The sequence below is a fragment of the Sparus aurata genome, chromosome 14, assembly GCF_900880675.1.
Source record: "Sparus aurata chromosome 14, fSpaAur1.1, whole genome shotgun sequence".
Taxonomy (NCBI): Eukaryota; Metazoa; Chordata; class Actinopteri; order Spariformes; family Sparidae; genus Sparus; species Sparus aurata.
In genome coordinates this window covers 23,752,184-23,778,857 of record NC_044200.1, presented here as the reverse complement: position 1 = coordinate 23,778,857, position 26,674 = coordinate 23,752,184, and the positions used below count along the sequence as shown (strand labels likewise).

Below are 26,674 nucleotides of genomic sequence, written 5' to 3'. Positions count from 1 at the left end.
CGGCCTCCCCGATCTAAATCCGAGTGGTGCTTTGTTACTGGACTTATGTGCTAGTCACTGTTTGTCCATAACGAACACCATGTTCAAGCATAAGGGTGTCCATATGTGCACGTGGCACCTGGACACCCTAGGCCGGAGGTCAATGATCTACTTTGTGGTCATGTCATCTCACCTCTGGTCTTGGACACACTCGGGTGAAGAGAGGGGCTGAGCTGTCAACTGATCACCACCTGGTGGTGAGTCAGATCCGCTGGCAGGGGAGGAAGCTGGACAGACCTGGCAGACCCAAACGTATTGTGAGTGTCTGCTGGGAACCTCTGGTGGAACCCTCTGTCAGGGAGGTCTTTAACTCCCACCTCCAGGAGAGCTTTGACCAGATCCCGAGGGAGGCTAGGGACATTGAGTCCGAATGGAATGGACCGTGTTCTCCACTTCCATTGTTGACGCGGCTGCCCGGAGCTGTGGCCGTAAGGTCTCCAGTGCCTGTCATGGCGGCAATCCCCGAACCCGGTGGTGGAGGTGTTGACCTCGACTGGGGACATTGTCGGGCAGTGGAAGGAATACTTCGAGGATCTCCTCAATCCCACTGACACGCCTTCCATAGAGGAAGCAGAGGCTGGGGACTCAGAGGTTGACCCATTCATCACCCAAGCCGAAGTCACTGAGGTAGTCCGGAAGCTCCTCGGTGGCAAAGCACCGGGGGTGGATGAGATCCGCCCAGAGAACCTCAAGTCTATGGATGTTGTGGGGCTGTCTTGGTTGACAAGTCTCTGCAGCATCGCGTGGCAGTTGGGGACAGTGCCTCTGGTCTGGCAGACCGGGGTGATGGTCCCCCTATTCAAAAAGGGGGACCGGAGGGTGTGTTCCAACTATCGGGGGATCACACTCCTCAGCCTCCCTGGGAAAGTCTATTCCACGGTACTGGAGGGGAGAATTCGGCCGATAGTCGAACCTCGGATTCAGGAGGAACAATGCGGTTTTCGTCCGGGCCATGGAACACTGCTTCCTGATGACGCTCCCAAGTGGAAGCATATATAGATTAAAAAGTGTGGGACCTAAAATTGAGCCTTGAGGGACACCACAGGTAATTTTATAGCTCTTTGATGAGTATCCCTTCATACTCACAAACATTTTTCTGTCACTAAGATAAGACTTAAACCAGTTAAAAACAGAACCAGAGATTCCAATCTCATTGTGAAGTCTGTCTAAAAGAATTGAGTGGTCTACTGTGTCAAAGGCTGCGCTTAAATCCAGTAGTACTAGAATAGATGTTTTTTTCCTGTCCAAATTCATCCTGAGATCATTTACAATTTTTACTAGTGGACTGGCAGACCGGGGTGGTGGTCTCAGTACTATGGTTTGTCCTAAAACCTGATTGGTAAATGTCATAGATTGTGTGGGTGATCATAAAATCATTTAACTGATTAAAAACAAGTTTCTCTAAGATTTTGCTTAAATAGGTAGATTGGATACTGGTCTGTAATTATTAAGTATGGAGGGATCTAAATTGTTTCTCTTCAGAAGGGGTTTGACTGCGGCAGTCTTAAGTGCTGTGGGAAAGACACCCATCTGAAGAGAGTAATTTACAATATTAAGTAAATCGTCTTTAAAAGAGCTATAAAATGTTTTAAAAAAGGAAGTGGGAATGGGATCTAAAATGCAGTTTGCTGGTTTTAGTTGGGAAGATACTTTGGCAAGCATCTCAGCATCAACCAGGACAAACTTCTCTAGTGTGTCCTCATGTAAAAATAAAGGTTCTGTAGTAATAAAATTGATATTCTGATCTTTGGATAAAAGTGTTCTAATATCATCAATTTTACTTCTGAAGTGATCTGCAAAATCTTCACATTTAGAAATAGACGACTCACTGCAAGACTTCATAAAAACAGGGTTAATAAGATGGTCGATTGTTGTGAATAGGATTTTGAGGTTGTTCCGGTTATCAACTATCAGTTTGGAAAAATGTGATTGTCTTGAATCTTTAATTGTTAAGGGTTGTACGGTCCCTGTACGACCGGAGCAGGAGCTTGGTTCGCTTTTCCGGCACCAAGTCAGACCTTTTCCCAGTGCATGTTGTACTCGGCAGGGCTGCCCTTTGTCACCGGTTCTGTTCATTATTTTTATGGACAAAATTTCTAGGCGCAGCCACGGGCCGAAGGGGGTCTGGTTGGGGAGCCACTGGATTTCATCTCTGCTTTTCGCGGATGATGTGGTCTTGTTGGCTCCTTCGAGCCAGAACCTCCAGCATGTCCTGGGGCGGTTTGCAGCCGAGTGTGAAGCAGCTGGGATGAGAATCCACACTAGGGCTGCCCCTGACCTAGGATTTTCTTGGTCGACCAGTGGTCATCATTTAGAGCGATTAGTCAACTAGTCGACTAATCGATATGTATGTGTGCACACACACATACATATATATATATATATATATATGTGTGTGCCTTCAAGGAGGTCATTTGTTGAGAGATGGAGTTTGTAAAATATTTCGAAAAGCAAGCAGACAGGTCATAACGTCAGGAATTGCTCCCTCTTTTAAATTTGAGCGAGCGTGGAGTGATTTCACCGGAGCTGAATAAAATTTTAGGTGAGCGGAGAGCGGTCTTTGAGCGGAGCGGTCTGGTTTCACTTTGAGCGATGGAGCGATGGAGCAAAGGAGCGAACACCCACGTAAGCGGGGAGCAGAAATTCTCGCCGCTCAGCTCTGCTCACATGCTCTGGTGCGCACAGCCGCGTGCTATAAGTCTGCCACCTGCTAATGACACCGGCAAATTGTTTCAGATTCTAATTCTGAATGTGTCAGAAGAAATCAGCAAGGAGACTGACTGTCGGAACATTCAGAATATTTATTTAAACACATCACACAGCTTATGAACACAGTGAGCTGGATAATTTAGCTTCCCCAGTACACACGAATAGTCTAATACTAGCGCATATAACAATAATTAAATGTATTTATCTCTGCTTTCAAACGTTCGGGCCGCCATGGGCAGGTAGCTAGGCTACTTACATGTTTAAGGTGGTACATCATGTTTGTCGTGGAGGAGTGATAGGGGAAGTTTTTCTTACAAAGTTTGCATGTCACCTTCTTGGGGTCATCCTTCTTCTTTTCAAAATGATCCCATATTTTAGACGTCTTTACCTACATGGTTGGCTATTAATTGTTAACTGTCTAACTGCATTGTCAAAAGGGACCTGCCGTGTTAAAAAAAATCCACTACCAGTGAGTGAGTGTCACGACTTCCTGTATCTGGCCCTTCAAATTAAACGCCCTCCAGCCTTTTATACACAGGCCAGCCGCCAGTCACATAGATTTGACTTAATTTTGACAACACACGGCTCCAAATGTTTTTTTGTTCTTTTTCCTGCAACCAAACGACCAATGAAATTTTGGTCGGCTAATGAGTTTTTGGTCGATCAGAGCTTGGTCGACTATTTCGGGGCAGCCCTAATCAGCACCTCCAAGTCCGAGGCCATGGCTCTCGACCGGAAAAAGGTGGCTTGCTCCCTCCGGGTTGGGGGAGAGCTCCTGCCTCAAGTGGAGGGGTTTAAGTATCTTGGGGTCTTATTCACGAGTGAGGGAAGGATGGAGCGTGAGATTGACAGGCGAATTGGTACAGCGGCCGCAGTAATGCGGTCGTTTGTATCGGTCCGTCGTGGTGAAGAGAGAGCTGAGTCGAAAGGCGAAGCTCTCGATTTACCGGTCAATCTACGTTCCTACCCTCACCTATGGTCATGAACTTTGGGTCATGACCGAAAGAATAAGATCCTGGATACAAGCAGCTGAAATCAGTTTCCTCCGCAGGGTGGCGGGGCACTCCCTTAGAGATAGGGTGGGGAGCTCTGTCACCCGAGAGGGAGGGGAGTAGAGCCGCTACTCCTCCACATCGAGAGGAGCCAGCTGAGGTGGCTCGGGCATCAGTGTTTTCTTCTCTGTCAGACAATAACAAACATGTTTGTTCAGAACCTTTATGATGACATGTAACGTTTATACTGACTGAAATATTTAAACTCAAGATGATTTTGATCTGAAACAGTGGAATCAAATCTTCAGTCAGTTTCTGTTGGTTTCTGTTTGGCTGCACAGCTGACCATTACAGCCCGCGCCCGCACCCGCACCGTGTGTGTTACACTCCCGCCCGCTCCCGCAATGTGTATGTCCACTCCTGCCCGCATCTGCAAAACTCTGAGAATTTATGCCCGCACAATAATAGAGATGCATTGGTTTTGTGTCTTCTCCTGTCCTGCAGGAGAAAACACGTCATTTTATAGGCTATTAATAAAGAGACTCATGGGGTTGTTTGTTTCCTTTCCCTGGGCTGCATGTCTTTTGACGCACTGGCCAGGAATAGCGCTCCTATTTCGTTGTTTTCATTTAGTTTTTAATGAAATAAAGGCTGTTTCATATTCTATTCTCCTCCTCTGTATTTTATTTGAAGACTAGTATTTTTGCACATTTGTCACAACTAACAAAGTCCCGTTCATTTCCATCTTTGTCACAAACAATTGAGAAGCTTTTCCAAATGTCAGACTTGCCTTGCTTATTTTTTCTGTTGTAGAGACCTTGTTTTAGCTTTTTTTCTATTTCATTTGTTGACTCCGTCATCCTGTCGCTCCCGCAGTGTTTGTTTTAGCCGCCCATTTCCGCCCGCAGTAAATTTCAAACCGCCCGCTGCCGTGAGATTTGGGTTGGGTCCCGCTGGGTTCCCAATGCAGCCCTCTACTTTGTGGCACCCTATAATGTAATCATTTCCTGAAAATGTAATAAAATTTGCAATTAACTCGATCGTGTTATGAGAATCTAAGAATGTTATATACACTGGATTTGAAAGAACAGAATGACTATTGAGTTAAATCTTCCCTAAACGTACCTCTTCACTTCACAGATTTCCAACAAATCACTACCTCATGAAAACAACCACAAACCAACAAAACAACTTTCAGTAACACTTATTTCATAACACCTGCATACACATTACATGACACCTGACATAAACATAGGCCTACATATCCACTCATAAATGATTATTATACCACTTTCAATGTCAAATTGACGTCTCACTCTATGTCAAGTGACATAGTGGTCAGCTGACATACTGTCATACTGATAGTATATTATGAGATTTAGCTGTATAAATAAAGGTTAAACAAAAAAGTCAGCATCAAAATGACAAAACTTGATGACAACTGACGTGGTTATTTTTCAAACTCCTTTTTGGGGTTTATACAGGGAGGTTGTATGTCGTTTCTATGATAGTACAATTTTTAAGTGGTGAAAGTAATTTTCTAAAGGTCTTATATCCATTTAAATCCCGTTTTATTGACACTAGTGCAGTGCCCGTAAGAAAAGTGTATTCCTATAGAAAAGTGGGAGGTTAAGTAGCTTTTTTATGGATGGCCAAATGATGCTGTGTTTGAAGGTGGGACGTTAGCGATATTTAGGTTTGTTGTGAAATCTGATATTCCAGGGTATAATTGGCTGTTTTTGACTATTTTTGATTTTGCCATTACATTTCACCTTAAAAACTATTAACTTGGTGTCATTATTTTCAGCACAACCTCACATGTGTGACTGTACAGTTATTTTTTTTTTTTTGACATACTGTACACAATGGACCTAAAATCAACATAAAATCCGAGTAGCAAAAGTTAGATTTTTTTTACTGTGAAAACCACAAATATCTTTAACAAACCATTTTTTATTACTTATAATGCAAATATAAATTGTGTTTTGCTAAATATGTACATACATTTTAAAAATGTACAAAGTTATATGTAACTATTTACATTTAAATGCAGGCAATGCTCATTCAGCAGTCTCCTCATTGTTTTGACTCATTAAACAAAAAAACAACTCCACTACACACTAAACACACTACACCAAACACTACATAACACACTAACTATACACTCCAAACACGCTAAATGTCACAAATCTCTCAACTCTCAAAGACCGCCATCTCTATCGCTCTCTATCACCGTCACTGCTGCTGTCACTCTTTTGCCGCCGTCCCTCCTACAACGTCCCCCCTTCCTCAGCAACCAAATCACGCGTTTTGCCATATAATTTTGTGATTTAAAAACACAAAATTTTAAAAACTGGTATATATTATGAAGGCTGCTCCAACATATATGCCAGTACCGAGACCCACTGAGGCTTCGTCTCACTACTACATCATCATAAATTAGTCATGTGATTTGATCACGCCAGCGTGATCATCGACTCCTAAGGGTTAAAAGCTATATTTTTTAGGTAAAACTCATAATATACTATCAGTATGACAGTATGTCAACTGACCACTATGTCACTTGACATAGAGTAAGATGTTAATTTGACATTGAAAGTTATATAATAACCATTTATGAGTGGATATGTAGGCCTATAATATATGTCAGATGTCATGTAATGTGTATGTAGGGTTTGGGTTAGTGTTGCATTTCTAAGTATGTTTGTTCAGAACATGGTGGCTTACGTTATGTTGCCAATTGTCATTTTTGTGCTTGTTTATAGTTAGTGAGGTAGCTGTTACATTTCCTGATACCAGCTGTTTTATCCCCCATCGAAGCGCACTCTGCTGGGCAAACTGTGTCATTACACCAATTTTTTATTACCCCAAGCATGTTTTTCTGCATTATACTTTTTAAATAAAAGGTTTTAAAACCTTATGAATCAGCCGTTAAATCAATAAAGGCAAATACCGATACGTCGGTCGGGCTCTATTATTTTGAACAATGTTCATTGTGTGTCTGTCAAGGAAATAAGATGGTTAAAAACTTCCAAGGGGTCGTATAACTTAAAATTACCCTGCTTGTAGTGTATTGTGAGAAACATGAGAAAACCTGCCTGAATAAACTCAGTCCACTGCTACAAGTTAAAGGTGTATTTACTCATTACTTTAATACAGTAATTGCAGTTACAGCTGCTACAATTGTAGTAGGGAGAGAAGGAAGATAACTGGATTAAATGGAATTGTAGGATTAGAAATGTCACAGTTATAGTTAAGGTTGTTTGGGAGGTACATATGTGTGTCAGGGCAGGGCAGTTCTCCCATTGTACCATCTCCCCTGTTAAAAATGAACAAATCACCTACTGGTTGTACGGTACTCAAGGTCTGCAATTTAACCCAAAAGTCATTCTGTTGTTTCAAATCCAGTGAATATGACATTCTTAGATTCTTAAAACACAAAATGTAGAACTGGACTGAAAATTAACATATATATTACATTATTATCAGTTTTGGAAAAAAAGACCCCCCTGAAAGTGTAATAAATTCCCAATAATGTAATGAGGTATTACAGTATGGGTAAAAATGTTATAACGATATCAGTCAGGATATTTTATTACATTTTTGAAGTTATTACATTATTGGGTTTTATTCCTTTTTCGATTGAGTTATGTGCAAATTTTAATACATTTTCAGGCGTTATTACATTAATAATAATAATATAATGCTTCAAATGAAGTGTTACTAGAAGTTGTTTTGTTGGTTTGTGGTTGTTTTCATGAGGTAGCGATTTGTTGGAAATCTGTGAAGTGAAGAGGTATGTTTAGGAAAGAGTTACCTGGGGTCTCCAGTGCAGCTCAAACGCTTATCTGAGCTGGAATTATTACATTATTGGGTTTTATTGCATTTTCGATTGAGTTATGTGCAAATTTTATTAAATTTTCAGTCGTTATTACATTTTCAGGAAATTATTACATTATAGGGTGCTACAAGCTTCATATTCTGAACTTGTTCAGCTCTGAACAGAAGTTTAAACACTGAATGATTTCAAGCAGAAACATTGTCTTATGAACTCACTTAATTTATTCTTTATTCAGATTGAGTTGGTGCAGTTTGTCAAAGATCAGTCGTGATTCTCTGATCTCAGCTCTGAAGTCCAACTACAACCATCTGAGAGAGCTGGACCTGAGTCACAACTACAACCTGCAGGATTCAGGAGTGAAGCTGCTGTGTGATTTTCTGCAGAGTCCAAACTGTCGACTGGAGACTCTGAGGTGAGTTCACTGACTCTCTGTTACTGTTGGACATCTTAAATGTTTAATTAACAATTAAAGGTAATTTATGTTCAAAAATAACGTTGTAGACGTCCTTTTGTTCATATTTTCGTGTTTTGTGATTTAATTTAGTGTGCAGTCACTAAAGACTTGTGTTTCTTAAAGAAACTGTAGAAAATGTAAATTAATGTTTATATTTTTTTAGAAACGGAAGATCCTGTGAACTTATTTTCAATTTAAAATCATCAAGTTCACTTCACTGTCTGATGTGTGTTGAAGAAAGAAAGTCTCAGTTTGTCATAAAACTAATAAAATATAAGACTGAAAATATGTGATTATGAAGACGACACAGCCAACAGTCGTTAATTGACAAAGTAGTCCACTGAGCAGTTTAACACAAAACTACATGAGATTTTATTTTATTAACCACAAACAGACACTTTCTTGACTGAAATCAGGTCCCATGAGGTCCACCTGAAGGGGCGGGACTTCCCCTCCCTATAGAGAGGTGTAGTCTGTAGTCCTAACACCAGAAATCTGTTAGCATGTTAGCGTGTTAGCAGATCCTGTTCCCTGTGTGAAATAAGGTGTGTGGTTACCACAGGCTGAACATATTTACACGTTTTGTTCTCCAACATAAAATTCATCATTAAATGTCCCATTGTTTAATTCTGAAGCTCTTCATGTGTTAAAACAGTAAGCAGTTGCTAACAAGTGTCTGAATGAGACTACAGAGGTTGTCGGGGACATTAAACGTCCTCACAGCGAACACGGAGACTCATCTACTCACTAGTCCGTCTTTACAGGCCCACTTTAGTTACACACTATTCTAACTGGTGGGAATTAAACAGTTCTGGATTCAAATATCAATGTATGGTAGAGAAGATGTCAGGATGTGAGAGGAGGGGAGATTCCCCTCCACCTGAGGTGTGGGGAGGTGTCAGGGATAGAACAGGTGAGGAGTTCATATGAGGATGACAACAGAAGGCAGCTGGGATGACACTTATTGTCCAGTCAAACATCAGAGGGTCACTGCCTTGGGGAAGGCATGGGTAACACCTGTCATAAAGTATGTAACCACTGTTCTGCTGTATACAAGTCAAGACAATGTGGAAGACTGCAGAGAACACTGTGGCTCTTCTCTCCATCCTGCATGTATTAAATAGAAACTGTCGCCTGTGTTTATCTGATCGGCTCTTCTGATTGGCCCTTTTAGAGACCACCCATCAAACTATTCAGAACCAATATCGTCTGATAACAATCGGAGCACCTTAATTAGGACACAGTGATGTTGAGCTGCACATTTAAACCTGAACACATCTGATTGGATTATAAATTGATTTTTATCTTCATCATTTATTCTTTACTCAGATTGAGGAGCTGCAGATTGTCAAAGATCAGCTGTGATTCTCTGGCCTCAGCTCTGAAGTCCAACCCCTCCCATCTGAGAGAGCTGGACCTGAGAGAAAACTACGACCTGAAGGATTCAGACGTGAAGCTGCTGTCTGATCTGAAGGACAGTCCACACTGTAGTCTGCAGTATCTGAGGTCAGTAGAGGGTTGGAGTGAGTCCACGCTGGTTTCAGCAGTATTGTTCTGAACACAGTCAGTATCAAAGTGAAGATCCAGTATTTCCTGTTTTCCTCGGTGAAGCTGTGAGAGGAGAACGGTGACAGGCTTCATGATTGGACAGAAAGACAGAGAGAGAACAGTCAGCCAATCAGACGAGCCAGAAGCTTGTTGTGATCTGGTGTTGAGTTGATGTGGAGACGACTGTTGTTGTGTTCATGTCTACAGGAAGTAAAGCTGTATTACAGCTGACAGCATCACAGGATGTGTAGAGACAGTCGTCCTCATTCATCACATGCAATCTCTCTAAAGCACTAAAGAACTGATCAGCTGATCTGTGTCACAGCTCTCAGGTCTACGGTGGCCCTGAAGCTCAAAACACAACAACATTTCACAAAACATCAAACTGTGGACAGGGACTCGGGTTCTGTCCAATTACAAACAAGAATGCTGTCCCACCTTTTCTGTAATCTGAGATGTTGATGTGTTTTTGACCTTCAGGGCCACCGTACAGATCAGTCTGACTGAAGCCTGCAAATCACTGCTCTGATTTCAGAGAAGCATCATTACATTTAGTAACCATGTGGTGTTTGTACAGAGCAGAAGCTGTGCTGAAGTCCAGTAACCACAGCTGATGTTTGACTGTCAGTCTGTGTATGAACATGTAGGAGCTTTAACATCATATATTCATCTGTCCATCTGTCTTTTGTTTGCTCCACATGTTTTTCAACAGACTCCATATTTACATATTTGTAATGTTTCAAAGCAGATGAAATATTCAGTTGTGACTGAGACTCTGGTTTTTAACAGCTGTCAATCATCATTAAAGTGTTTCTGCAGTGATGATGCGTTCAGGGACTCCATGCAGTTTATTTCACTGTGTACTTGAGTGAAACCTGCAGAGTAAACCTGTGAGCTTCACTCCAACACGTTAACATGAAGCTGAAAGGAAGCTGGCTACGCTACACAGCCGCTCCACTTGTGGTCTGAACAGGACTGAAGTCCTGCTGGTCTTTAAATCAATGACTGACAGCTGTAGGATAGTATGCGGTCCTGGCATGGGCAGCACCATAAATATATAATGTAGGAGACACTGCTCACACACTACTTTGATATATATATGATAATTAATCACTGGAAATTAATATTACACACGTAAAATGGGGCACCACCTCCGTGTTTAGTTATTGGAATAATCCGTAGGACATTATTCCAAACACCTAACTGTACAAGTTGGCTTGGACAGTTAGAGTCCATTCAAAATCAATTATTCAGTCTCAATATTCTGAAGTAGTGACTTCTTTGCACGTATCCATCGGTTTTCCACATCAAAATTAAGTTCCAGACAAAGACAAACGATTATATATGTTTATTGACTAAATAATTTGGGTAAAATAAAAGACATGACAATTTTAGACAAACAACAGATAACAGAAAATGTAAAGACTGTAATTAGGAAAGTAATAACGTCGTGTGACCGTCGGTAGATGGTAAAGTTAAAGGGTCGGGTTGTATATATATTAAATATTACGGGAATAATTTTTAATACTATGAGACCCTAATCTTAATTCTCTTAAGTTCATAAGATAGAAGTTAGAACTTAGACAGAAGTCAGAACTTTAGACAGAAGTCAGAACTTTAGGCACCACTCATTCTCACGTGTGTGGATCCAGCTGCATGAAGACGTTCAGCTGGTTTTGTCTGGGAGTCAGGAGGCACTGGAGTTTGGTGTTCTTGAGAGTTCTGGGTTGGACTACGGCACGGCGCGTCGGTCCAGTAGCCAGAGGGAAGGCCGGTACTCTGTTGAGGAACTCTTGGTCCGAAGGCCCAGCGGGGTTTCCGCCTTGGGAGCGCTGGGGGCAGAGTTGGTCTCGGCTGAGAGCACACAAAGTCTCTTTCGTTGGAGACTCCTTGCAAGGCTTGCAACGTTCTTCATCAGATGATCACAGTCTTGAAAAAGACTTTTCTTGGTGGTTTCAAATAGTGGTACTCAAGTTCTGATTCTGAAACTAATTCAACTTCTTCTGAATCAGGCGGTGATACTTTAACAGTATAAAATCAAAAAGAAAAGAATTTGTTCTATTAAAAACTTTAATAAAAGTAAAATACTTAAAGTAGGGATTCAATTCGCTTGTCTTAGAGCTTGTTGCACAAATAAAAGTAAAGATTACTTTAAAAATAAAAATAAAATAAAAATGAAAACAAAGAAGAGGAGAGTGAAGAAGGAGAAGAAGTAGTGGGAGAAGAGAACAGGGAGAGAAGAGTGCCCGGAGAAGAAGAAAGTGAGAGAAGGGAGAGTGTCTGTTTTATGACCTGCAGAAGGCAGACTGAACGGGGGGGCCGGCTGACACTCACACCTCCTGTGATCTGCGTTTAGGCTCCCAAAAGTTAATCTAACTATACTATTGTATTTAACATTTTGAAATCGTGTTTTAACCTTCCCAAAACTTCACCATCTTAAAAGTCGGATTTTTGCCTTCGTGAAAAGATGCAACATGATAATGATCATTTGTCATTCAAGAGAATTATAACCTGATTAAGACATGAAGCACCAAGGTATACAACGTATAACAATAAAGTATACAATACACAGTAGAACCAAGGACTTATACATATTCCTTGTAGTTCTATCTTTAACAAAACATATCAGACATTTAACTGGTAAATAATACAAGTATTACACAAGGAATGATGATCTTCAAATCTCTCCTCCATCGACAAAGGAGAGGGGGTTTCTGTTGACCTCAAACTTATTGAGTAATAAATTTCATTTAGGCTTCACAATAACATAAGAAAGATCTGTTGAATGACCTTCTTATGTTATTTTTGGAATCTGCTAAAATTAAGAAGTTGGGATTGTAGTTTATCAATTATTTAGGACGTACTTGAATTTGGCTGAGAATATAAGACAGGAATTGGAATGTCAGACCCAGGAACAACAACGGTCGTAAATACCAGTTGGACATGTGAGGAGAAGAACACACAGATTAGGTTTCCCATTAAGCCTTCCCCTACTGGAGAATGTTCCAGAGGGAGAGAAACGTAGATTAGTAAAACATCTTAAATCACCACATCTATGTTAGAAACCAGTCCTTCTTCCTTTTGGTGTGACCAAAGAAAACTCCATGGGGTTGACCTTGTTTGACCTAAGGAACAGGGGTTCATCTTCTTTGGAGGAAGAGGAACAGACCAGATGTGCTTAGTTGTTGTAAATTACTAAAAGTAGATCTCTGGTGATCTGTTTATAGCAAGATAAACAACATTCTCTCACTTTGTGAAGAGGACAGGATTTGCCAGGCCAGTATATGGGGGGGCTTTCAGTCCCGTATGCTGGAAAAAGGAGTCAACTCGGGTTAAAGGTAATCATGGCTGAAATGAGACCACTTTAAGATGAAGAGACAAAGGCTTGTGTTCCTACACAGCTGATGGAGGGAGTCTCTGGAAACACTCATGTATCACTTCTGCTCTCTCTCATTCTCTCATCAGGTGGTTGTGATGAAAGGTGGAGGTGTTGAGAGGATCAACTGTGTCCTGATGATCCAGAGAGGTTGAAGCAGCACCATCAGCTGGTGGGTGGAGAGGCTCTGACTGGGCCTTGTTACTGGGAGGTGGAGTGGAGAGGAGAGCTTCATCCAGCAGTGACTGACGGACCAATCACAACAAGTGGAGATGACTGTCAGTGCTGCAGTCTGAACTGCTCTGAGATCAGCTCCACTGTCACCAAGTCCACCATCCAGCTCCATGTGTTGGGGCCACTAACTGCCCTCCCTACTGCCCCCTGGATTTAACAACAACACAAACAAATCCATCCAGTCCAAACACACATTTACAACTACAACATGTTTATACTTTAAATATATTTGTAATGAACTATTTTCACACATTAAGTTACAGCTCAGTATCTGTGTGTCACTTGTGCAGCCTGACGTTGAACTTGAGGGGAACGTTTTAGACGTGACACCAGTTTGATCATCATATTTCCTGCAGCATCAGTGAACTCCAGTTTAACGTGCGACCCTGCTGGTTTACACATCACGTGATCAACACACACATGAAGTCAACCTGTGGAGCTTTTTCCCTCTGAGCTCAGTGTTGAAGCCGTTCTTATCACCAGCGTTCATGTTCTGGAGCTGCTTTCTGCCAGCAGATGTCACCGTTTCCATTGTGTCGCCTCACTGAGGTTTAACTGAATCATGATGTGAAGGATTTCTCTCTGACTGCATTTGCTATCAAATTAAATGGAATCATTAATGAGTTCAACTTGATTTAAAGGTGTAATATGTAACATTTCTGCATTAAAATGTCTAAAAACGACTCGACCTTTGTTCTGTATGTTGTTGAGTTGTGTTCTTACATCACAACAATGTTCAAACCAGAGAAATCCACAAGTTTACTGGAGGTGATGGTGTGTTTTTAAGACACGTGAGCGCTTTATAGTTAAACTGTGGGACATTTACTGATGTATTTTATGTGGTAGAGCAGAACGTGTAGATATCTTCAGCCTGTGGTAACCACACACCTTATTTCAGGCTTTAAACTGAAAACCAACTCAACAACTCATCAACTTTGAGATGAGGGAAGCAGATGTAGTCCAACATTCATATACTGCTGAACTTAGTACTTCCTAGACTACTTACATTAATAATATGAAGTACTTTTACTGTGTATTTTGAGTAATACTTTGGGAAAATCCTCAAATAATGACATTGACTTTTTCGAGTATTTCGCCCAAATCCTTAAATTATGATATTAAAAACTTTGTAATTTTATTTTAGACTAATAAACAATTTATCAGTTATTAACTAATTTATTTATCAGTTAAATGCTTCATTGCTATTTTCCGTGAAACTTGTGGTCTGTCTGTAAGAGAGACAGAGGAACAAAATGGCCAACAGCCATGGACATCAGACTGACCCTCAGTTGTACTCATTAAATACAAAACATTTATCAAAAACAAAGAGGGGAACATTAATATTTGAGGAGTTTCTGCCTCGATGAATAAAAGAATGTTTGTGAGTTTGCTTTATTAAAGAAAAAACCGCCTGCTTGTATTAAAAACACCAAACCTCTTATTGCCAAAATGTTTGTGAGCGACAGGAGATTCTGAATGAACTGATGTGGATCGGGAACGATGGAGGAACGACAGCGAGTTCAGAAAACAGGTTCTGTTTGTTCTCCTGCAGACATTAAGTTTGGAAGTGAACACGGAGCTTCTGATGGTTGGTGGAGCTCTTGTGTCTGAAGTCTATACAGCCGAGAGTGTGAGTCTGTTTGAGCAGCACAACATTTCCTACTGATCTGATAGAAAACATTTGACAACACCAGGCTTGTAGAATCAGTTTGACTCATTTAATGCTTCATCACAGACGGACAGAAACCAAAGCAGTCTATGTTGTTGAGGATGTTCAGGAGTCTCACAGCCTGAGGACAGAAGCTACGTCAGCGGTGCCTTCTGGTTCTGTTAGTCTGTTCAGTATTCTTTGAGCTCTGAGCAGACACCTCACCTCTCCTCTGTCACTGATGCTCTGTGGATGGATGGATCACCCGCTGCAGAGCCTTTCTGTCCTGGGCCGAGCACCAACCAGACAACATGTCAGTCCACAAAACTTGATGACAGGAAATCAGGATTCAGTTCAGGAAACCATCATCGAGCTTGTCCTAAGCAGCCTGTTCCTCTGCCCACACTTTCAGCTCCTGGCTGCTCTGGTTCTGGAGAAACCAACAGTGACCATCAGCACTCTGCAGATATATCAGCCATGTTTGATCCCCCTCGTAAAGTCCAGGTGAAAGATACTCACACTTTCCCTTCAGGCTCCTGTGGCGGCTCGTCTCCATTGTTTGGATCGTCTTGTTGGTCTCGGTGATTCGTCCTTTCAACCGTCCGTCACCTGCAAGATGAGAAAGAAGAGCAGTGGTAGTTTCACATCTCTTTGTGCAGTTTTTGTGTATTTGTGGAGGTTTTAAACGAATTTGTGGAAGTTTCTTGTGTATTTGTGGAAGTTTTAAGGGAATTTGTGGAAGATTTTGTGTATTTGTGGAGGTTTTTAGTGAATTTTTGGAAGATTTTGTGTATTTGTGGCGGTTTTTAGTGAATTTGTGGAAGATTTTGTGTATTTGTAAAAGTTTTGGGTGAATTTGTACAAGTTTTTAGTGAATTTGTTGAAGATTTTGTGTATTTGTGGAGGTTTTTAGTGAATTTGTGGAACATTTTGTGTATTTGTGGCGGTTTTTAGTGAATTTGTGGAAGATTTTGTGTATTTGTCAAAGTTTTTGGTGAATTTGTACAAGTTTATAGTGAATTTGTTGAAGATTTTGTGTATTTGTGGAGGTTTTTAGTGAATTTGTGGAAGATTTTGCGTATTTGTGGCGGTTTTTAGTTCATTTGTGGAAGTTTTTAATGAATTTGTGAAAGATTTTGTGTATTTGTGGAGGTTTTTAGCTAATTTGTGGAAGTTTTTTGTGTATTTGTGGACGTTTTTAGCGAATTTGTGGAAGTTTTTTGTATATTTGTTGTAGGGAAGTATATGGGACTCACATGGACTGCACCATAAAATATGTAAGGTGTAATGTATAGGAGATACACTGATATTTGATTATAAGGGTAATTAATCACTGGCGATTAATAATACACTCATAGATGGGGCACCGCCTTCGTTGTTTGATTTACTGAAATAGGCCGGAGGGAACTATTCCAAACATCTAACTGTACAAGTTTGACTTGGACAGCTAGAGTATCAATTTCAAATCAATTTATTCAATCTCATATTCTGAAGCAGTGACTTCTTTGCACGTATCCATCGGTTCTCCACATTAAAATTAAGTTCCAGACGAAGACAAATGATTATATATGTTTATTGACTAAATAATTTGGGGTAAAATAAATGAAATGACAATTTTAGACGCACAACAACAGACAACCGAAAAGGTAAAGACTGCAATTAGAAAGTAATAAAATTATGTGACCGTCGGCAGATGGTAAAGTTAAAGGGTCTGGTTTTTAAATATTCAATATTACGGGAGTAATTTTTAATACCAACGAGACCCTAATCTTGATTCTCCTAAGTTCATAAGATAGAAGTCAGAACCAGACAGAAGTGAAGAGAAGCGAGAGTGAAGAGAGAGAGGAGCAGAGAGGAGCAGAGAGCATTTCTCTCTGTTTTATGAGCTGCAGCAGGCAGACTGAAAAGGGGGGGGGGGCTGACAGTGTCACATCTCCTGTGATCTGAGTTTAGACTCACGAAAGTTTAATCTAACTAAACCATTGTTTTAATGTTCCATATCATGTTTAACCTTCCCAAAAACTTCACCATCTTAAAAGTCGAATTTTTGTCTACATGAAAAGATGCAACATGATTATGATCACTAATCGTTCAAAAAAAATTAAAACATGATTAAGGCATAAAACCATAAAGTATACAACCTAAACAATAAAGTATACAATACACAGTAGGACCAAGGACTTATACATATTCCTTGTAGTTCTATCTTAACAAAACATATCAGACATTTAACTGGTAAATAACACAAGTATTACACTAAGAAGAATAAGGATCTGTCCCCATCACCAAGGGGAGGGGCTGGTTTCTCCCAGACCTCAAACTCATTAAGTAATAAACTTCATTTGGGCTTGACAATAACATTGGAAAGATCTATTGTATGACCTTCTTAGGCTATTTGGGAATCTGCTAAAATTAAGAAGATTAAATTGTAGTTTTAAAGTTATTCAGAACGTATCGGAATTTGGATGAGGATAGAGACTGCAGTAAGATTGGAATGTCACAGACAGAGTCATAGAAACGGTTTGACCCATGAGGGTGGGGGGGACTGGGTCGTCTTTACCCAATCTTCTTCCCTGTTTTCTGATGTGGAGAGAGAGAAGACTCTGTTGTGCTTAGTCGTTAAAATTAATAACAGAAGGTCTCTGGTGATCTGTTTATAGCACGTAGAAAACATCTTCCCACTCTGTGGAGAGAAGACTTGTGCTTGACCTGTTTTACCTGAGGAAAAAGGAGTTCATCTTCTTTGGAGGGGGTGGGGAAGAAGCGAATATTCATTCAAAACACATAGGTTTTGTTTGTTAAGTTAATCTTGTCATGTGGTTGAGAGGTGAGAGGTCAGAGGATGGGGAAAGGAAGCAGACCCTTGTGATGAAGACAAAAGGGCATGTGTTCCTACATATTCCCCCACTTCAATCCAATGACTGCGGCAACAGGAACTTGGATCGATGAAGTCACGCTGCCCGTTGTCGAGGTATCCCTGGGGCACATTCCATGATCAGAGTTGGTGTCTGTCTCTATCATATGCTAAGGTCTAATCATATAGCAAAGAGAGAATGAGGAGGAAACCATATTGAATTTGTGGATTGAAGTTTTTTGTGTATTTGTGGAAGTTTTTAGCAAATTTGTGGAAGTTTTTTGTGTATCTGTGGAAGTTTGTAGCGAATTTGTGGAAGTTTTTAGCGAATTTGTGCAAGTTTTTTGTGTATTTGTGGAGGTTTTTAGCAAATTTGTGGAGGTTTTTTGTGTATTTGTGGAGGTTTTTAGTGAATTTGTGTGTCATTGTGGAGGTTTTGCATGTATCTGTAAAACCATTCAACATGTGTACACACTGAGAGCCACAACATCAGAACCAGTGACAGGTGTAATAAATAACATGGATCATTGTCTTCCAATGCCAGGTTCGGCTGTGAAACCATGAGTCCTAGCATTCATGTGGATGTCTCTTTGACAAACAGCAGTCACCCAAACACAGCTGCAGACCGAGTACACCCCCTCATGGCAGCAGCACTCCTTGATGGCAGTGCCCCCCAAGCAGGACAACACACTTGCAACACTGCAAAAACTGCTCAGGAACGACCCAAGGAACGTGGGAAAATTGTCCTTGCTTGGGCTTTGCGCACAATTGCGGTGTCTCAATAACAACCATCAACATAACAGAGAAGAGAACGGTAATTGCAAGCCTTATTGCATATCAGCAAATAGTTCTAATGACAAATAAAAGGCCTATGGCCTGTGGGCTGACCTATCAGAATGTCTGTAGTTAGTTTTGGGGTGTGTCCCTCAATGATTGAGTGACATTAAGTTTAAAATGTCGGGGAGGACGTTTGAGAGTGGTGCCCAGAAAAGAAGAAAACTTGTGCAAAAAATAATTATTGAAGAGCATCCCAAATCTCACCAGGTTTTTTAAACCAGCTGCTGCTGAAGATGGAGCCAGCACCAGGGGAAGCTTGCTATCTCACACACCGGAGGGAGCGGAGGAGGCGCAGGCCGCGCAGGTGGATGTAGCTGGAGAGGAACAGCAGTGGAGGGGAGGAGGAGGGGGGAGCACACGGGCCCCAGAGAGAGGACCAGGCTGCAAAGCAGTCAGATGACCCGTATAACAGTGACCTGGGCCGCTGGGGAAACTAAGTTGACGCAAAAGTGCCGCTTATTGGGCGAAAATGGGACCGCAGTCCTGTCAAAGTAAAGATGCTAACATGTCGGCATCGGAACGCCAAAATAAACAGCAGAGTTTATTTTTCTCAAAAATGCATTTCATACGCAAACTCAGTGTGTGGCCGGAGAATGGCTCTGTTATTCACCATCAGCAGCTCGTGTGTTTTGTTTTGTCTTCTCCAAACTGGGCTTGGTGAAAAATAGACTGCGATCAAGCAGCAAGACCGAGTCAGTCATCTCACACTGATGTCTACTGAGCATGACATCCTTCCTCATTTGGATTTTAAGGACATAATAAGGGTGTTTTCTTTAAAGAAGTCCAGACGAAAGCACTTCTCAAAAGGTAAGAAAGTGCTGTATTTATAGCTTGTGCAGTTTTGAAATTGTTGTGGTTGTGCATTGTTTTAACAGAAATGCACATTTGCTCAGATGTTTGTCTGGATTATACTGCAAACCTTCTATAAATGTTGCTCAGTTTCATCTTTTTGGTACCTGGCAATAGGCCATATTGCTATCCATGTTGCTGAATGGAGTGTGTTTGTGTGTCTGTGCAGGTGCATGTGATTGGTTGACAGGCCCGCTGAGGCCAGAGAAGAGGCTCCTACTTTGATCTGTTGCTGTTCTTTGCTTATGCTGTTATTAGTTATTATCAGTGTTTGTGCAGACAGCTGATGGTTGCTGATGTTTTTCATGATATCGTTTGAAATCATACTTTCACACATGTTGGTTTTATTCTCACCATAAGTTGCTGTGTGTGGTTGTTAAATAAAGTGTATTGTGTTTCTGCTCAGTGGGCTCAGTGATATGTTAATAACAATATTATGGTGTTTTCTGGCTCAAAGATGGAAAACTCATTGTTGTATGTCTCCAAAGAAACTAATGCATTTTGTGATGTAGATGACCGAGATATGACACTTTTTTAAAATTAGACTCTATAAATGGAGGGTGGGGGGCCTACAAACCCTCTCAGCCCCGGGGCCTAACATTAGGTTAAGGCGGCCCTGCCTGTGATCCATAAACATCAATACAAATAAAGTCAATCCAAGAAAATCCCAAGACTTAAATACTCCCGTTTGCTTAATGGGAGAAGTTCCATTTCCCCTTCAACACGATCTTTTTAACATCGGGCTTGACAGCTGTCAGGCTTCTGCAAGCAGTCCTCCAAAGACTGGTTTGACAGTCGGTTCCTCTCATTCTCTTTGAGAACGCAGCTTCACAGGTGTATGTTGATCCGAACATGGTGAGCACATACATGGCCAATGTCTTCAGTGTGTCATCCTCTTGGGGACAAGCCCCCCAAAAGGCGCTCAAGCTTTCAGCAGCACGGAGAGCAGCTTCATGTCACCAGCGGCCTGGATGTCAATCAGTTCACTGTGAACAGCCGCCTCGTCCAGCGGCATCACCTTCCTCACGTTAGCGGAGAATTCTCCACCTGGGCTGATAGTGAACGGCTCACGCACGAATCCAATGACATCCCTGGAAATGGCAAAGACATCAAATCTGTCAGAGAAATGTTCCCTCAGCTGTGTGATAAATGTCTTCATGTTCTCTGTGGCCCTGCTGTGAGCCGCTGTCTTAAGTGTGCTAAAGTGTAGCAGCCTCCCCGACAACAAGTCTTTGTGGAAAACACACAACACAAGTTTGTTTCCAAAGGCATCAAGTGTTTCCACCATATTCACCACAGGCTTTTCTTTCCCCTGTAGTTGTAGATTTAGTGCGTTCAAATGGGAAAATCTGTCCGTTAAAAATGCAACGTTGCACATGTATTCTGCGTCTTGCATGATGCGCAGGTGGTCAGCTGCCGCTTTTGATGGACTTTGCTTTAAAAAATCCACAACTTGATCCCTGAGTTGAAGGAAACGCTGCAGAGCTCTGCCCTTACTGAGCATGCGCACATCGTTGTGGAGTAAGAGGTCATCGTGAGAGGCTTCAGATTCCTGCACAAGTTTTGGGACTAAACGGTGCTGTGTGCTTGAATTCCCCCTGATGAAGTGAATTATTTTCATTTTTTTGTCCAGAACCTCTTTAAGTTTACCACTTCACTTTGCTCACAGCACGCTCTGGTGAATGAGACAGTGAAGTGCGTTAATGCTGGGAGCGACAGCCTTCATTCTGTTCACTAGTCCTCTGTTTCTGCCAATCATGGCAGGAGCACCATCTGTGACAACCAGGCTGACTTCTTCAAATGACAGTCCATGCTTCTGAAATAGTTCCTCCAGCTTACCAAAGATAACAGCTCCAGTGGTCAGGCCCTCCAGTGGAATCAAGGCCAGCAGCTCCTCTTTGAAATCTTTGCCATCAAAGTATCTGAGGAAAACCCACATTTGGGAAATGTCAGTATTGTCGGTGGACTCGTCAATAACCAGCGAGAGGAATCTGTCTTCTTTGATCTCATCAATTACAAGTCGCTGGACATCCTCTGCCAGAACATGGACACGGCCAACAGCAGTTTTAGCAGACAGAGGTATCTGCTTAACAGACGCAATGATCCTGTCCATAGATTTGTCAGTGGCAAGTTCCTGCAGAACAGCCACCATGCACTCCTTAAAAAGCTCAGCATGGGTGAATGGCTTGTTCTGCTTGGAGAGTACCCAGGCAGCCTGCACAGACGCATTTGTTGCCCTCTCTTGTTCACTTGAGGTTGGGTTAATAATTCCGCTGGCATCATGGGAGTACTGAGATTTCAAAGCAGCAGTTTTTCTCTGACGGTCTCTGTCAGGATGTGACAGTGGTGACGCCTCAGATTGGATTCTTTAGCGACAGCGACAGTTTGGTTGCACATGAGGCACACAGGTACAGCATTTCTAACAGCTGGCACTCTCCTCTAGCAGCTCCGTCACTGACTGTGGGCAGCGCATGCGCACACACACACACACACACACACACACACACACACACACACACACACACACACGGCATATTGTTCCGCGGTGTCGCTGGCTGCAAGCAGCACACACACCCGACACACGGCTCTCTGACCCGTTTACATCCCATAATTATTCATCCCCTTAACTGTTTAGTAGCGTGATCAAGGGTGTAAAACACACTGATGTTTAACAGCCTGTAGATGTTTCCTCTGTCCATTAATATCATTAAATGGATTCATTGTGTGACAGTGGACACACCCAGGGGAGGCTGTTAGAAGCCACACATGAAGGAATGTGAAAAAGGAAAAAATAAAATGTTAAAATACATTTAAAAGTCCATAAAAATAGTTAAATGATAACAATTAAAAATAAATATAGTTTCATGTCACATTATGTAAATGAGTTCATGTCTATATTTATTTAAAGTTTCATTATTGTTGCATTTAATGTCACATTAACTTATTATTGATCATTTTATTAATGTACTTTAGATTCTGACAGTTTCAGTCTGATTATTGTTTGATATTCAGCTTTTTTCTGATGATACAAATCTTTTCTTATAAAAATGAGTTTGCTGATAAAATGAAAGAGTTTCTAAATGTTGTACTTTGATGATGATGCAGCATGTAATCTGTAAAGTAACTGCTGATGATGAAATGATGACTCGTGCTCTCTGAACAGGTGGGACAGTTTCTGACCTCGCTGCAGTGATCGCAAATAAAACCATTGTTTTCTTTAGTGGATGATGAACAAATGACTCGTCACACAGAAAGTGCTTCTCTGTTGTATTCAACAGTCGACCAGCTGTAAGAAGTTAATGGCCTTTATTTGGTGAACAGTGGACATTTAGTCATTTCTGCACGGATCAGAACAAACCCGTCTGCAACCGTGGAGACTTTAGTGACGGGTCATAATAACAAAGCTGCTCAGTGTTGTTGTCTTCACCTCTGGGCTCCTGCTCTTTAGTTCCAGTAGTTTTAATGTGTATTATTCAGCCTATCAGGACTTTATGTCCACAGAAGAATCAAAGTGTTGACTTTATTCTAACATGTGTTTCCTCTACAGTCCACAGAGACTAAACTGACTCACACTCTCACAGTGACATCAGAAAAGAGAAGATAACACTTTATTATTCCCTCAACAGGGAAACTCACGTTCCAACAGCTGAAGAGTCGCAGACAGACGAAGAAGAACAGCAGCGACAGAGTTATAGAGAAAAGTGTCAACGCAGAACAAAGCAAGACAAAAATACAAGAATATAAAGTCAATCATAAATAATAAGACTAGAAACACTATAAACACTATTTACCTTTTACTGACAGATATGACCAAAGGAGGACACACACACACACACACACACACACACACACACACACATGACTTCTGTCTGTGTAGAGGGCGGAGCTCGTATCATGTGGTCCAGGATCATAAACAGGGAGGGAACCTAAGTGAAGTGTGAAGTCTTCAAGTTCAGACTCCATTTTGATTGGACGGAGAAGGAAGAAGGAAGACTAAAGTGTGAGGCAGGTGAGTGTTAAAACAAGGTGTTTGTGATGTTACTGTGAGAGTGTGAGTCAGTTTAGTCTCTGTGGACTGTAGAGGAAACACATGTTAGAATAAAGTCAACACTTTGATTCTTCTGTGGACACAAAGTCCTGATAGGCTGAATAATACACATTCAAACTACTGGAACTAAAGAGCAGGAGCCCAGACGTTCAAATAAAGAATAACAATAATACAGAGAGAAATCAATCAAACGTGTCTAAAAGCTTCTCGTCACATCATATTAGTTCTGACACAACTTGTAAATCAACTATCGGTGCGTCGTCTCCACCGTTGTAAAGCAATAAGACGCTTTGCTTGTAACAGAAACGTGTCTATGAATGTAGATTTCTTTCTCTTCAGTGTTTAGAGGATAGAAGTGTAATAGAAATGTTTCTGCAGATGATGGCATGTTGATACTCAGGATTTTATCTCTCATACACTTCACATCCTTCCAACATGTCAGGATTAAGATGTCTCCAAATATCCAACACATTTCCATCTTTCATCAAGTGTTGGATCAGTTTTCTTGATGTGGCCTGTGTATCGTCAGAGCCTGTTGAACGTCTTTCACTGGGTCCAAAGTGTGATTGGAGTTTCATATCAGCTGCTATAAAGTGTTGCCCTGACAGCTTACAGATTAACACTAAGAAAGCATTGTAGAAATCTGATTCTTATCGTTAGGACCGTAAATGTTAATGTAATCATTTACAGATCCTTGAACAGTAATGAATCTACCTGCTGGGTCCGTAGTTATCTAGTCCACCTGTATATAAATGGATTCATGAGTTAGAATCCATCCATCCATCCAACCATCTATCCATCCATCCATCCATTTTCGTCCGCTTATCCGGGGCCCGGTCGCAGGGGCAGCTGCCTGAGCAGGGACACCCAGACTTCCCTCTCCCCCGACACTTCCTCCAGCTCTTCCGGGAGGATCCCAAGGCGTTCCCAGGCCAGCGGAGTGACATAGTCACACCAGTGTGTCCTGGGTCTTCCTCGGGGTCTCCTCCCGGCAGGACATGCCAGGAACACCTCCCGAGGAGTCCCGCATCCAAAACAGATGCCCGAGCCACCTCAGCTGGCTCCTCTTGATGTGGAGGAGCAGCGGCTCTACGCCGAGCTCCTCCTGGGTGACAGAGCTTCTCACCCTATCTCTAAGGGAGCACCCTGCCACCCTACAGAGGAAACTCATTTCAGCCGCTTGTATCCGGGATCTTATTCTTTCGGTCATGACCCAAAGTTCATGGCCATAGGTGAGGGTAGGAAGGTAGATTGACCGGTAAATCGAGAACTTCGCCTTTCGACTCAGCTCTCGCTTCACCACGACAGACCGATACAACGACCACATTACTGCGGCCGCTGCATCGATCTGCCTGTCAATCTCCCGTTCCATTCTTCCCTCACTCGTGAACAAGACCCCAAGATACTTAAACTCCTCCACTTGAGGCAGGAACTCTCCCCCAACCTGGAGGGAGCAAGCCACCTTTTTCCAGTCGAGAACCATGGCCTCGGATTTGGAGGTGCTGATTCTCATCCCAGCCGCATCAGACTCGGCTGCAAACCGCCCCAGGACATGCTGGAGGTCCTGGCTCGAAGGAGCCAACAAGACCACGTCATCCGCGAAAAGCAGAAATGAAATCAAGTAGCTCCTGAACCAGACCCCCTCCGGCCCCGACTGCGCCTAGAAATTCTGTCCATAAAATAATGAACAGAACTGGTGACAAAGGGCAGCCCTGCCTGAGTCCAACAAGCACTGGGAACAGGTCTGACTTACTGTCGGCAATGTGAACCAAGCTCCTGCTCCGGTCATACAAGGGCCGTACAGCCCTCAAGGGCCTCCCACCCCATACTCCCGGAGCACCTCCCACAGCATGCCACGAGGGACACGGTCGAATGCTTTCTCCACGTCCACAAAACACATGTGGACTGGGTGGTCAAACTCCTATGAACCCTCGAGCACCCTGCGGAGGGTGTAGAGCTGGTCCAGTGTTCCGCGGCCCGGACGCAAACCGCATTGTTCCTCCTGAATCCGAGGTTCGACTATCGGCCGAATTCTCCTCTCCAGTACCCTGGAACAGACTTTCTCAGGGAGGCTGAGGAGTGTGATCCCCCGATAGTTGGAACACACCCTCCGGTCCCCCTTTTGGAATAGGGGGACCACCACCCTGGTCTGCCAGTCCAGAGGCACTGTCCCCGACTGCCACGTGATGCTGCAGAGACATGTCAACCAAGACAGCCCCACAACATCCAGAGACTTGAAATACTCAGGGCGGATCTCATCCACCCTCGGGGCGGCTGAGCTGAGGAGCTATAAGCAAGCCCACACCAGCTTGCCGCATCTCACCACGGGCAACTCCGGAGTAGAAGAGAGTCCAGCCTCTCTCAAGGAGTTGGGTTCCAGAGCCCAGACTGTGCGTGGAGGTGAGCCCGACTATTTCTAGCCGGTAATGCTCAACCTCATGCACCAGCTCAGGCTCTTTCCCCCCCAGTGAGGTGACATTCCATGTCCCCATGACTAGAGTCATCGTCCGGGGATTGCGTCGCCATGGCCCCCGCCCATGACTGCCACCCAAATCACATTGCACCAACCCCTTCTGAACCCTCCTGCGAGTGGTGAGACCCCGGTAGGGCGGGCCCACGTTGCTCCTACGGGCTGCCCCGGCCACCAGGCGTCCGTAGCGAGCCCCAACCCCAGGCCTGGCTCCAGGGTGGGGCCCCGGTGACCCCAATCCAGGCAACATAAACGTCCTCTGTGTTCTGTCTGTCATTAGGGGCTTTTGAACTGATCTTAGTCTGACCCATCACCTAGGACCTGTTTGCCTTGGGAGACCCTACCAGGGGCATTAAGCCCCGGACAACATAGCTCCTAGGATCATTTGGGTGCTCAAACCCCTCCACCACGATAAGGTGCCGGTTCAAGGAGGAATGAGTTAGAATCATCTGCTGCATTTGAAGTACAGCAACTAGAGAACACCTGAGCTGCCGTCTCCTCTGTGTCCTCACTTGATCTCCTGCCATCAGATTAGTTTCCTCTAACAAAACTACTTTTGCCTGCAGCTGTTTGATTCTGTCCATTACCTGTTTAACTTTAAGACAATTCCACGTAAGAGATTTCACCTGTCCGGTCTCAGACATCCGACTTTACAGGTGGCAGGTTGTGACAGAACACTTCTCCTGCAGCACGTTCAGGAAGCATCGAGAAGCAGGAGCAAAACATGAAGATCAGAAAGAAACCACAGAAATAGAAGTCACTCATACAGTTAACA

The 26,674-nt window shown here is 42.6% G+C and overlaps 1 pseudogene; it reads left to right on the top strand.

Annotated features, from left to right (window-relative positions):
* The window catches only part of LOC115595759 (NACHT, LRR and PYD domains-containing protein 12-like), an 82,637-nt pseudogene that overhangs the window by 11,349 nt on the left and 44,614 nt on the right, over positions 1-26,674 (top strand).